This window comes from Rutidosis leptorrhynchoides, chromosome 6 (genome assembly GCF_046630445.1).
Source record: "Rutidosis leptorrhynchoides isolate AG116_Rl617_1_P2 chromosome 6, CSIRO_AGI_Rlap_v1, whole genome shotgun sequence".
NCBI lineage: Eukaryota > Viridiplantae > Streptophyta > Magnoliopsida > Asterales > Asteraceae > Rutidosis > Rutidosis leptorrhynchoides.
Window position 1 is genome coordinate 60,052,141 of NC_092338.1, and position 12,620 is coordinate 60,064,760.

The 12,620-nt window shown below is 32.1% G+C and overlaps 1 pseudogene; it reads right to left on the reverse strand.

Moving 5' to 3' along the window:
* Window positions 1-420: 420 nt before the first annotated feature.
* LOC139853673 (TMV resistance protein N-like) lies at window positions 421-4,708 on the reverse strand (annotated as a pseudogene).
* Window positions 4,709-12,620: the final 7,912 nt, after the last annotated feature.

The window sequence follows — 12,620 nt, forward strand, 5'->3', positions numbered from 1 at the left end:
TTGTTATGTGTATATTTACGCCTCTGTGTTTGCTTTCTTGACGGAAGTTTTTGTTTCGTTTCCTGGGTGTATTTTACCTCTTTTTTACTCAATTACTAATCATATACTGTCACTATCAATCAAGTGGTTCTGCATACATAAAACCAAGTGGGGATGCTGATCGAGTTTTAGTGTTTTAATGTGCTGGGCAAACTAGTCAACACAATGGTTAGTCGATAAAAGTAAAATGTAAAAATCTAGTATTCAGGTACTTGATAGGTGTGTATCTGTACAAAAAACATTTAAGATATTTAAGTTGTTTCCTGAGATGAGATGTCTAAGTCAATGAAGGTTTAATGAAGTTGATGACGATAGTGAAGATTGTAGGTCAAGAACTAGCGGTTAAAACAAGTAAATATATCAAACACTGAAAGTATATGATTGATTAAAAAACATAGGTGAGTAATATATTCCAATTAAAACAAGTATATGAATGATTGATTAAAAAACATAGGTGAGTAATATATTCCAATTTAAACCCATCTCAAACTAATAATTTTATCGCCAAAGTATTGTTGCTATGTGATTTGAACACAAAACCACTTTTCATGATACATCAATTAGTCATTTGGGAAGTGAACTCCCAACCGGTCAAACATGTTTCTTGACCGTGTCAATTACAACACAAATAGCATATAATATAAAGGAAATATGAAAACGAAGAAAGAGAATAACCCAATAGCAACGTTCTTGGGTTCCCATCCCGAAACATTACTAGTACGAGGAATTAAAAAGGGGATGTGGAAGCCGTCTTTGTATCATCTCCAAAGACGACTTTGTATCATCTTCAATCTTGAATTTGAACGTATAATCATCTTCGTCCTCACAAAATTCAGAGGAATGTGTGTCCCAAAATTCAGAGAAATCTGTAGCAGATGTTTCTGTTATAACACTTTCATTTTCTCTGGCAACCAGCTTAGCTCCAAAACCACTACATTCATCTTCTTCATCGACTTCGAATGAAAATAAAACCGCGTTGGAATTGGAGTCCCACCAAGAAGTGTGTCTCAATGAATCAAAGGAAACATAACTCACCCATGTATATCTATCACCATACTGCTCCTTCCAAAAACCAGGTTCAGGATCCATGCCCATCGTATTACTCTGCTCGTGCTTCAAATAAATAGATCGATTGCTTATGGACCTCTTCGTTAAGACAGCGCACATTAAGAATCCACAAAAGTCAATGTACCAATTCTGGGGAAGTTGCAATCTACATCTACTTCCTCTAAACAGTGGAGGTATAAACGTCTTCGGAATCTCAATGCCATCAACTTCAAGAATCATATGGTGATTTATAGCATTCCCCTAATTAAAACAACACAATCGTTATTTTTGATGACAGGGTAGTGTACATATATTAAACCCTGTAATTCTAACAGCATGTGCATACACACAACCCAGAGCCAGGAAAAATGGGTTGCTTGATTCGGGGTGGGTCTGGATTCAAACGGGTCAAGTTTTAAACGGGTTAAACAGGCCGGGTCTGGTGACACAACTATTTTCCCTTGTTTTTTTTTTTTATTTTTAACTCTCTACATCTATCTCCAACACTCACAGTTCGCATCACTTTAATTTAGCACAAGTTATGTACATAATTTTTTATGTACATAATTTTTTTAGATAGACAAACTCAAACACCCTAAACGACTTTTCATGAATATTTACAAATGTCCATGAACTTGAACCCACAACCTCTTGGTTGGAGGGGTTCCTCGATACCCCTAGGGTTGTTGGACCCCTGATGGACCCCTCATTAAAAAATAAATAACTATCCAATTATATGCCAAATAAGTAAAAAGAAGGAGAGGGATAGTTAACATACATGGAGCATACATTGTAGTAATTTTTCTGCACCACTGACATCATTCGAATTATTAAGACATACTCGAGATATCCTCTTACAGTTTTTGTAAAAATCTCCCGTGGATTCAAGTGAGTAGCAATTATGTCCTAAAAATAGATCTACACTGGATGGAAGTTCTGGAAATTCTAGAAGCTTCTTGCAGTTACAGAGGTTGAGTAGTTTAAGCCGAGTAAGTTTCAAGAGGCTAAAATGTAATCTTGAAAAGTTATTCTTACGTAGATTCAATGCTGTTAAGTTGAATAACTCACCAACATGACAAGGGATCTCTCCATCTTTCAAGAGACAGCCACCGAGATCCAAACTTTTTAAATTACATACACTAAACAGATCGTTTGGCAGCTTCTCAAGCTTAGGCTGAAAGAACGAAGTCAACATAAGATTAAATCTGATCTTTAACTTCTCCAAGTGTTTCAAGGCTTGAAAGTTTCCTTCTATTCTCTTTAAATTCTCACAGTGGTTCAAAATTATCGAAGTAAGGTTGGTACAGTAATGTCCGATTGATGAGGCCGGCAGAACTTCTATCCCAACACTCCACAAAGTTAATTCCCACAAGCTATCCATGCTTGCTTGGATCTCTGGGAACTCAATAAGCGCTTCACAACCACTGATCTTAAGAGTCTCCAAATTTTTCATACAGATGATGGTTGGAAAAGTTGTAAGCTTCTTACAATGAGATACAGATACGTAGACTAGACTGTTACACTTTCCAAGTGATGGATGGATCTCTTCCAAACTTTTACAATGATTGAGTTTTATATATTCAAGACATGGAAATCCATCAAAATTGGTGTGCTGACTAAGTTATCCGCATGCTTGATGGTAAGCTTTTTCAATTGTGGTAGACGCTGATACATACAAGTAAAAGCTAAAATTAAGACTAAGTTACTGTATTGATATATTTACTCTATACTTGTGGCGTAAATTCCTTTTTGCAAGGTGTAACTTCTACTATACTTGTATGTTAAATATGTTAATTGTTAAATTACTTAGAGGAACATTATTTGAGTTTACCTTGTAACTTTGCCAAAGTTCTTTCTGCAAGGTATAACGCAACTTTAAAACAACAAGCTTCGTTGGTTGAAAATCTGCTGGAAACAGACTTCCAGGATAATTATTATATGAAATATAGTGCAACTCATTTGAAAGAAAACTAGGCCATTCAACATTTTGATCAGAATAATCATGTGCACATTCTGTGGCATGCACCAATAGCAACCTTAGCTCCTTCATGTTTGAAACAAGTTTGGAAAAACCTGATGAGCAGCCATTAAAGCTTATTGCTTCAATTTTGTCATTTTCCTGAAATAATGGACAAAATCTTGTTATATTTTAGTTAAAATACAGGTTTCAGGTTCAGTGGTATCGCTGTATATGTATGTATGTATGTCTATATTGAAAAGCTAGCTTAACCTTTACAGTTGAATCCGTGGAGCACATTTCTACAATTTCATTGTATTTCCAAACCCTGCTATGTTTCTCAGGATTTTTAGGATGTAGGCCTCGAACGATGTAGTGTCCCATTTCTTGAACCAGATCATGCATTTCGAAACAACCATCCGAAATAGTTATGAGAGCCTTTTGTCTAAGCACTTGGATCCCGGAATCAGGGTAAAACCCGCAAGCATCAAATATCTCCTTTGCTTTATCTACAGGCTTGCGCCTATGGAAACAAGCAATATCCAAGAATAACTCTCTTTCGATAGGTTCCAGTCCATCATAACTTATTTTGAGTACGTCCATTATTTTAGGATTTGGGATATTCTTCATCTTGTCTAAAACACTCTCCCACGGCTTCTTGTCTTTGCCACGTAGCAAAGATCCCAAAACTTTAAGTGCTAATGGGAGCCCATCTGCATAAGAAATCACGCGTCGTGAGAGCGTATCATAGTCTTCTATACGAGGTTTTTCCTTCTGCACTGCATGTCTATTGAAGAGTTGAAACGCCTCATCATCTAATAATAAACTAGCATGAGATATCTTAACCTTGTCTTTGTGTAGCAAATGCTCATCTCTAGTTGTCTAATAATTTGTTATGATCATTATTCACTTATTATGAATGAATTTATATTTTATAATTTATATAATAGCTTAATAAGGAACAAAATATTTGATGTTTTGACTATTTAATTTAATTCTAATGATCAATTATCAATTATAAGGGGTTAAAGCAAGTGAAAATATTATACGCAGTAATTGATAAGTAAAACATGAGCAACCTTCTAAAAGAAAGAAAATAAATACTACTAGAAGCAGAAAGAGGAAAGAGAAATAGAAAATAACCCGTTGGCAATGTGACTGGGTTCCCATCCCGAAACATTACATGCTTCAACAATTGCAGTTTTCCATAATTCCTCTTTGGCGCTGTTATCGCGCTTTCGTTTCGCAAATGCTCTTCCGAAATTCCCTTGCAATTTCCTAACATCGGAAGGACTCACCTTATAAAATACTGGTAGAACAATCAGTTTTCTCTCCTCCCTGCTTTTCATAATATGTACAAGTTCATCCAAACACCACGAAGAATCAGCGTAGTTTTCCGAGAATACGATGACCGCAATTTGTGATTCCTCGATGGCATTCAACAGTGATGGACCGATAGAATCGCCCCGAGGAAGTGTTTGGTCGTCTTTGTAACTGTAAATTAATTGACCCGAAAGAGCTGTGTATAGATGATCTACATAGTTTTTGCGAGTATCTTCCCCTCTGAAACTAAGAAACACATCATACTTTCGTGATCCAGTAGAAGAAGAAGAAGAAGCCATTGATGTGTTTGAGATTTAATCTGTATAATAACTAGAACCTTATTATTTTAGCTGAATGAAAAGAAGATAACTTAAGAAAGATTTATAGCCAATCAAATCAAATAATAAGATGATACTACGTATATATTACCTTAATGACAAAATTACACATATAGTCCCTTTGTTTTGTACCAAATGTCTAGGATAATCAAAAAAGAATTTATTGATCTAGATCACCCATGTTGTTTGCACACATTACACGGATAGTCCAAATCCCCAAACGTCAGTTAAATTGTTCTGTTAAAATTAGTCATGTGCCGTGCAGATATGAGCGACCACCACCGTGCAATGATAAAAGATAAAAAATAATAATAAAGAGAATAATAAATATGACGAAAATACCCTCATGTTCATTGCACATTTTAAACCTTAACCGAAAAAATAACGACGATAGTTATTTGAACCATCCGTGCAATTGGGTGTAAACCACATGGATGATTTAGATAAAAAAAATTTTTTTAACTATCCTATATATGAGATGCAGAGGACTATTCGTGTAATTTCGTCAGCCTTAATTTCCACATATGGTGTGTGTTCGTTTCACATTATCGATATTTTTATCCAAGTTTCTTTTTGTGGAGGAAAAGCTCTTAGGTGGGATCAATTATTTACCATCTTCATCGCAATTATTGTTATGTATTATTGCAATTTAAAATCTACAACTATATTTGTTTTGTAGTACCTGAAATGACTCTGAAACTTTGATGCAAGTCAAAGTTTGAAAAAATTCATTGCAATTTTGCTGTAGCAATGTTAGAGAAACTTCGTGATATGAACGTCGAAACTAACACTTCTGTGCACATCATTACATAATAAATATTTATATTTTTATCTTGGGCAAATAAAGGTAACTAGTGAAATTACCCGTGGAACCACGCGTTATGCTAAAGTTATTTAGTTTAATGACCCGTGGAATCACATAGTCCGACTAAGAAACTCGTCAGGTGAACATTTCATCAAACACCTAAAATGCATACTAAACAATCCACATCAAATCATAAGAGATAATATTGGTTGTCATTTTATTTTAATGGTGTAAATTAAAATATAAATGTAGAATTGGTTTCCTTCTGCATAACTTTTATACCTTTTCGTACTCAATTCAAAATAATTAATTAAAATAATTTAATTTTAATAATTAAAATCATTATTAATAAGATTTAATAATAATAATTAATTAATAAGATTTAATTTTAATTCAAAATTATTTAGATTAATGACATCACCCACCATGCTTAGATTTTTTCTTTTTTCTTTTTGATTTTTTCTTAACAAAGGAATTAGAATAATAATGACTTCATCATTTTAGCAATATAATATAAACTATAGATGTCTAGTGGCCGTCAAAATTATAATTATGAAGATATTTGATGGCCAAAAGATTCCAAAAATGTAACAAAATTACAATATATAACCAATAAAGATAATACGTGTTAGGAAGAGAGGATCGCCTGGACGTTGAGAGATACAAATTTGAGAGAAAAATAACTCTATTACTCACAAGAATAGATTACACGAGTATTTACAAAACTCTAAAAAAAAAAAACTCTCAAACTCACACACACTCTCAAGGTTGTGATTACACTTCTCTGAGTGATTTTGGGATGATTTACAATGAAAGTGTGCATCTCTATTTATAGCAAAAATTCTATGGCGGTGAATGTTGTGAACGAGGAAGGTTGGCGTAAGTTGGCGGCCGTCATCGTGTTCAAGTTTGCCACTTTCATACGCGTTGTCAACGTCGGCAGCTTTGAACATCTAGATGACGGCTGGAACAGAGCCATCTAGATGACGACTGGAAACCACTGGAAACCATCAATTCTCCCCCTCCAGCCGAATCAACGAACATTCCAGTTATGTCTCTGCATAACTCCAACTTCTCTCGAGTCACCACCTTTGTTAACATATCCGCAGGATTCTCCTTTGTATGGATCTTCACTAGTCTCAACAGTTATCGATCAATTACCTCGCGTATCCAATGATAGCGAATATCAATATTTATTGTACGGGAATGGTACATGGAGTTCTTGCTCAAATCTAGAGCACTCTGACTGTCACAATGTACCTTGTACTCATTTTGCTTGATTCCAAATTCTTGGAGATAACGTTAACCACAATATTTCTTTTCCAGCTTCTGCGGCAGCAATATACTCTGCTTCAGTTGTGGATAATGCAACACACTTCTGTAGTCTTAACTGCCATGAAACAGCTCCCCCTGCAAAAGTGTAAATGGATCCTGAAGTAGATTTCCTACTATCAGGATCTCCGGCCATATCCATAGCCTTCCAAGATTGGATCAGCTCCCCCGTAACAAAGATATAGATTCTTTGTACCTTTAAGATATATGAGAATCCATTTTACCGCCTTCCAATGCTCTTTCCCGGGGTTGGAGAGAAAACGACTCACTGTTCCCACTGCGTGAGCAATATCGGGCCTTGTACACACCATCGCATATATCAAACTTCCAACTGCTGAAGAATATAGTACTGAAGACATCTCTCCGATCTCTTCCTTGGATGAGGGACAAGAACTCTTGCTTAACTTGAAATGGTTGGCTAATGGAATGCTAACAGGTTTGGCATTGTTCATATTGAAACGTGAAAGCACTCGTTCAATATACTTCTCCTGAGATAGCCATAACCTTTTATTCTTCCTGTCTCGGGTTATCTGCATTCTCAAAATCTGTTGAGCCTGTCCTAAGTGTGACGACCCGGGAATTTCCGACCAAATTTAAACCTTATTATTATATGATCTTGACACGATAAGTAAAGTTAGTAAAGTTGAGTCTCAAAATTTTTGAACTGTTTAAATAGAATCATTTACCCTGTGACTATTTCTAACGATTCACGAATCTTTACATTGTAAAAGTGTATACATAAATGACTTCGAAAATAATTTGTCAATATTAACAAATTAGTAAATGTTATATTCTGAGATTATCGTTTTAATATATATAATTAATATATTTATTTTCTTGGTATTCGAAACATAATTAAATATGCGATAGTGGAGAAAAAATACATATATACAGAATTGGTGATTTGTATGTTATAATATATAAAATATATAGATATTAAATATTCAAAATATGTTGTTATATACATCATGTAATATAACAAGATTAATAAATTGTAATAATAGTATATGTAATTACAAGTTAAAAATATAGTTGTTATAATATGGTTACTTTCAATAATTGTTAAAATCTGTATTATTCATATTATTATATAAAAATGGAAACATGTAACTTATTATATTTTCATATATAATCATCATTATTATATTATATAGTTATAGTACATAATCTATAAATTATAATACTAATATATTAATTATAATTATTATAACAATATTGTTATTACTTTTAATAATAGTATTGATATTAGTGTTATTAATATTATTATTTTTTAGAAATATATATGAAAATTGTTATAAATAATTATTATTACTAATAACATTATTAATATTAATTAGTATTATTATAAGTAATATTATTGGTATCACTAATAATATTGTTATTATCATTTTATTAATATTATCTTGATTATTAAATTGATTAAAAATTATTATTATTGTTATTATTAATAACATCATATTATTATTATTACTTTTATCATTACTAATGTTAACATTAGCATTATTAATTTTGTTATTTTTATCAATATCAATATTAGTATTCCTATTATTATTAGTATTAGTATTCCTATTATTATTAATCAGTATTATTATTGTAATTATTATTAATTGGTATTAAAATTATCAACATACTTATTTATTAATAATAATTATATAAATTATAAAAGAAAAAGGAAAATGTACGAATTCAATTGCAAGTAGATATCAAGCTGTAGTTGATTTTGTTTTACGTCTTTAAAACCTGTACAAATCACGACTTAATGTCACAATAGCATCCAAAATCAGTTGCCCGTCATAATCCTTTACGTCCTTTTTAATTATATTTATCCTCTGATTAATTATTTTGGATAAATCAAATTGCTATAAAACAAGAATTACGCTGAGATATTAACACACTCAATCAACGTTACATCCTCAATATCTATTATCAATTTCTACAGCCCTTAATCGTCGAATTAAATAAAAATTATGTATGAACACATGTACCGGCTCTGTTTGTCAAATATTTTGTCTAAACTCGAATTCGAATTGTTTTACAAAATGTATTAATGCAATCATGTTAGAATCTCGTAGTTTAAACTTTCTGCAAAGTTTGAAGCTTCAATTTTATAAAACGGATCTGAATTTGTGAGTCAAAGTTTTGATTGTAAAAAGTCAACCATCATTCTTCTATTAAATTCGAGTTCAATGTTGTGTTTTTAGTTAAATTAAAGATGGAGAAAGTTTCTAGGATCAAATTAGAACATTTTTTATGTTATAATCATACGTCAAAACAGTCGTGAATTTAAATTCAAGGTTTGACTTGTTGTTCATTTTTTTTTTTCGAACAGAAATTGTATTTTTTTATTTATTTAGTTTGTTTTTTTTAAATTAAGTCAAGTAACCCTTATGATTCGTTTTTGTTTCAATTAAAAGTGTTCAAACAAACGAGTATTAATAGTGTAATTAAGGTCTGGTTCGATTTAGGTATATGAAGAAGAAGGAAAGAAAGAACAGGAAATAATTACGGGTTTTATAAATTAAAAAGGGTTTTAAAACAGAAAAACGGGCAACAGCCCATTGGTTCAAAGTGTTTTCGGGTTAGCATGTGGTCGCGGGTTCGAGCCCGGTCATGGGCATTTCTTTTTAGAACAATTCTTTTAAAGGGTATACTTTTCTATTTCATTTTCTAATTATTATTATTATTATTTATTGTTAATATTAATTATTATTATTATTTTGATTATTAATAATGTTGTTATAATTATTACAACTGCAAGTATTAATTATCATTACTAATATTATTATGATTATAAATACAAAATTGAATATTATTAGTATTATTTTTGTCAAGTTAGTGATTATGATTATTAACATGCTACAATTTATTAATATTATCATTAAATAGTAATAATATCAATATAATTACAATTGATAGTATCGTTATTGTTATCACTATTATTATTATCCCTAATATTGTATTAGTATCATTTTAGTACTATTATTATTATTATTAACAAAAGTATTAATAATATGATTATCATTATTAGTATTGTAATATTAATATTTTTTTATCATTTTTACAAAACTTGTTATTTTGTTATCATTACAACTATATAATTATTATTATTAACATTATTATGAGATTTTTATTAAAAACTATCATTAACGTTATCAATAATAGAATTATCAATACTATTATCATTATTATCAATATCGGTATTATAATCATTTGATCATCTTAAATATTATTTTGTATTAGTAAATTACTGTATTAACAAACGAACGATATAAATATATTTATTTCATATAACATAACAAAAATTATACTTTTACTTAAAAATATATAAAATGATAATATAATAAAGTAAATAAGTTATTGATATAAAAATTTATCATTAATAATAATATATAAATTTATTCGATTACGATTATGAGTATTGATAAAAATACAAATGATATAGGTTCGTGAATCCGAGGTCAACCCTACTCTTGTTAAATGAAGTCATATGTATTTTTACTATAAAATACAGTATGGTGAGTTTCATTTGCCTTTTTACCCTTTATATTTTTGGGCTGAGAATATATGCGCAATTTTTATAAATGTTTTACGAAATAGACACAAGTAATCGAAACTACATTATATGGTTGAATGATCGAAGCCGAATATGCCCATTTTACTTGGTAACCTAAGAATTAGTAAACCAGTCTACTAATTGACGCGAATCCTAAAGATAGATCTATTGGGCCCAACAAACCCCATCCGTTGTAGCGGATGCTTTAGTACTTCGATGTTGTTTTGTCATGTCCGATGGATGTCCCGGAATGATAGGGGATATTCTTATATGCATCTTGTTAATGTCGGTTACCAGGTGTTCACCATATGAATGAATTTTAATTCGTGAGTTACGCGTGACAATATATGAGATCTTGTGGTCTATTAAAATGAAGGAAATGAATGTTTATGATAAACTAATGAACTCACCAACCTTTTGGTTGACACTTGAAAGCATGTTTATTCTCAGGTACGAAAGAAATCTTCCGCTGTGCATTTTCTCATCTTAGAGATATTACTTGAAGTCATTCATGACATATTTCAAAAAGACGTTGCATTCGACTTATTCAAGAATATTATCAAATCATTTATAGTTTAGATATATTATGAAATGGTATGCATGCCTGTCAACTTTCGATGACATGAAAGTTTGTCTTTTAAAAACGAATGCAATGTTTGTAAAATATATCATATAGAGGTCAAGTACCTCACGATGTAATCAAATGTAATGTATTCATCCAGGTGGATTAGGACGGATCGCTTCACTAAGTGTTTCATGTCAAAAGACTTCGAGAGTTCCTTCTTCAGCTGGTCGATCTTTGTTGCGTCTTTCCCTACGATCATATAGAGGGCGTGACTACTAAACTGTGGGACCAGGAGTTAATATTCCATTAGTGGATTCTGACGGGGTATTACATTTGGTATCAGAGCTGGTTTAACTGCGTTCAAAGCAACGACCGGTTAACGTTCCCAGGATTCGGGTTCGGTTAAAGGGCAATGACTTTGGGCAAGTTAGTCGTAGAGGGGGTTCTCGCAGTGTAACCTGTGACGAAGCATTGGCACTTACCCCTTGCGATCCCTTGCAAAGAAAGAGGAGGTTGACGATCGCTCCAAATCTACTTGGACGAACACGTCATTCATCGATTTCATTGCGAGGTATTTGACCTCTATATGATACGTTTTGTAAACATTGCATTCTTTTGAAAAGGCACACCATAAATGAATATTTAAATTAAAGGTTTTCGACATCTGATGATTTTTACATATAGACAATCACCGTAATATAATAGTTTACAATAATACTTCTGTTGACAATGCAGTCAAAATAAGATAGATGGTGATGATTTGTGAATGCAACGTTTTCTCGAATAAAGCATGTATGACTCCATGCACATATCTTGTATAACATATAAGCAAACAGCGGAAGACTTCTTGGGAACCTGAGAATAAACATGCTAACAAGTGTCAACATAAAGGTTGGTGAGTTCATAGTTTTAATGTTTTGCATAATCTGTACATAAAGGTGGATCACAAGATTTCAGTTGTTTTATCCAGAAACATTTATCAAAATATTCTACAAGATTGAGCACCCTGGTAACTAAACTTTAACGTCTATATAATAAGTACCCCTGTTTTAACATACATGCAACCAACATGTACAATACACGCCAATCAACGTGTACTAAACTCAAATAGCATACGTCTATTTTATAGTTCAGGCTAGGGTTTTTATACCTGGAACAGACGGGGATGTCAAGCCCTATGGATCCATATATAACTACTCGCGCCCACCAGTTCTTATAACCAGCAGTTACTAGTTACCAAAGCTAAGGGATTTTCGGTTCAAACTCAGTGTAGAAATTAGTATGTTGTATCCATTGCATTTAAAATAAAGTGCATGTATTCTCAGCCCAAAAATATATATTGCAAAAGCAATTAAAAAGGGGGCAAATGAAACTCACCTTAGCAGCACATAAAGTCGTTCACCGAAATGTGACCGAAACTCGGAATACCAAATAACCGTAGATCTCAACCTAGAGAACATATGTTGGTCAATAATTGTCTAACAAGCTAGGTCTGGTCATAGTGTATCACAATCCTAATGCTCGAGATCGACATACAAAAGTTATCCAAAGTCGTTTCAAAAGGTCAATTTTGACAATAGTTCAACAAAACGAGACGTACCTTATATAAGGATTCATTTACTCGATTGGTAATATTCAAAAATCCAATTTATCAATCTTAC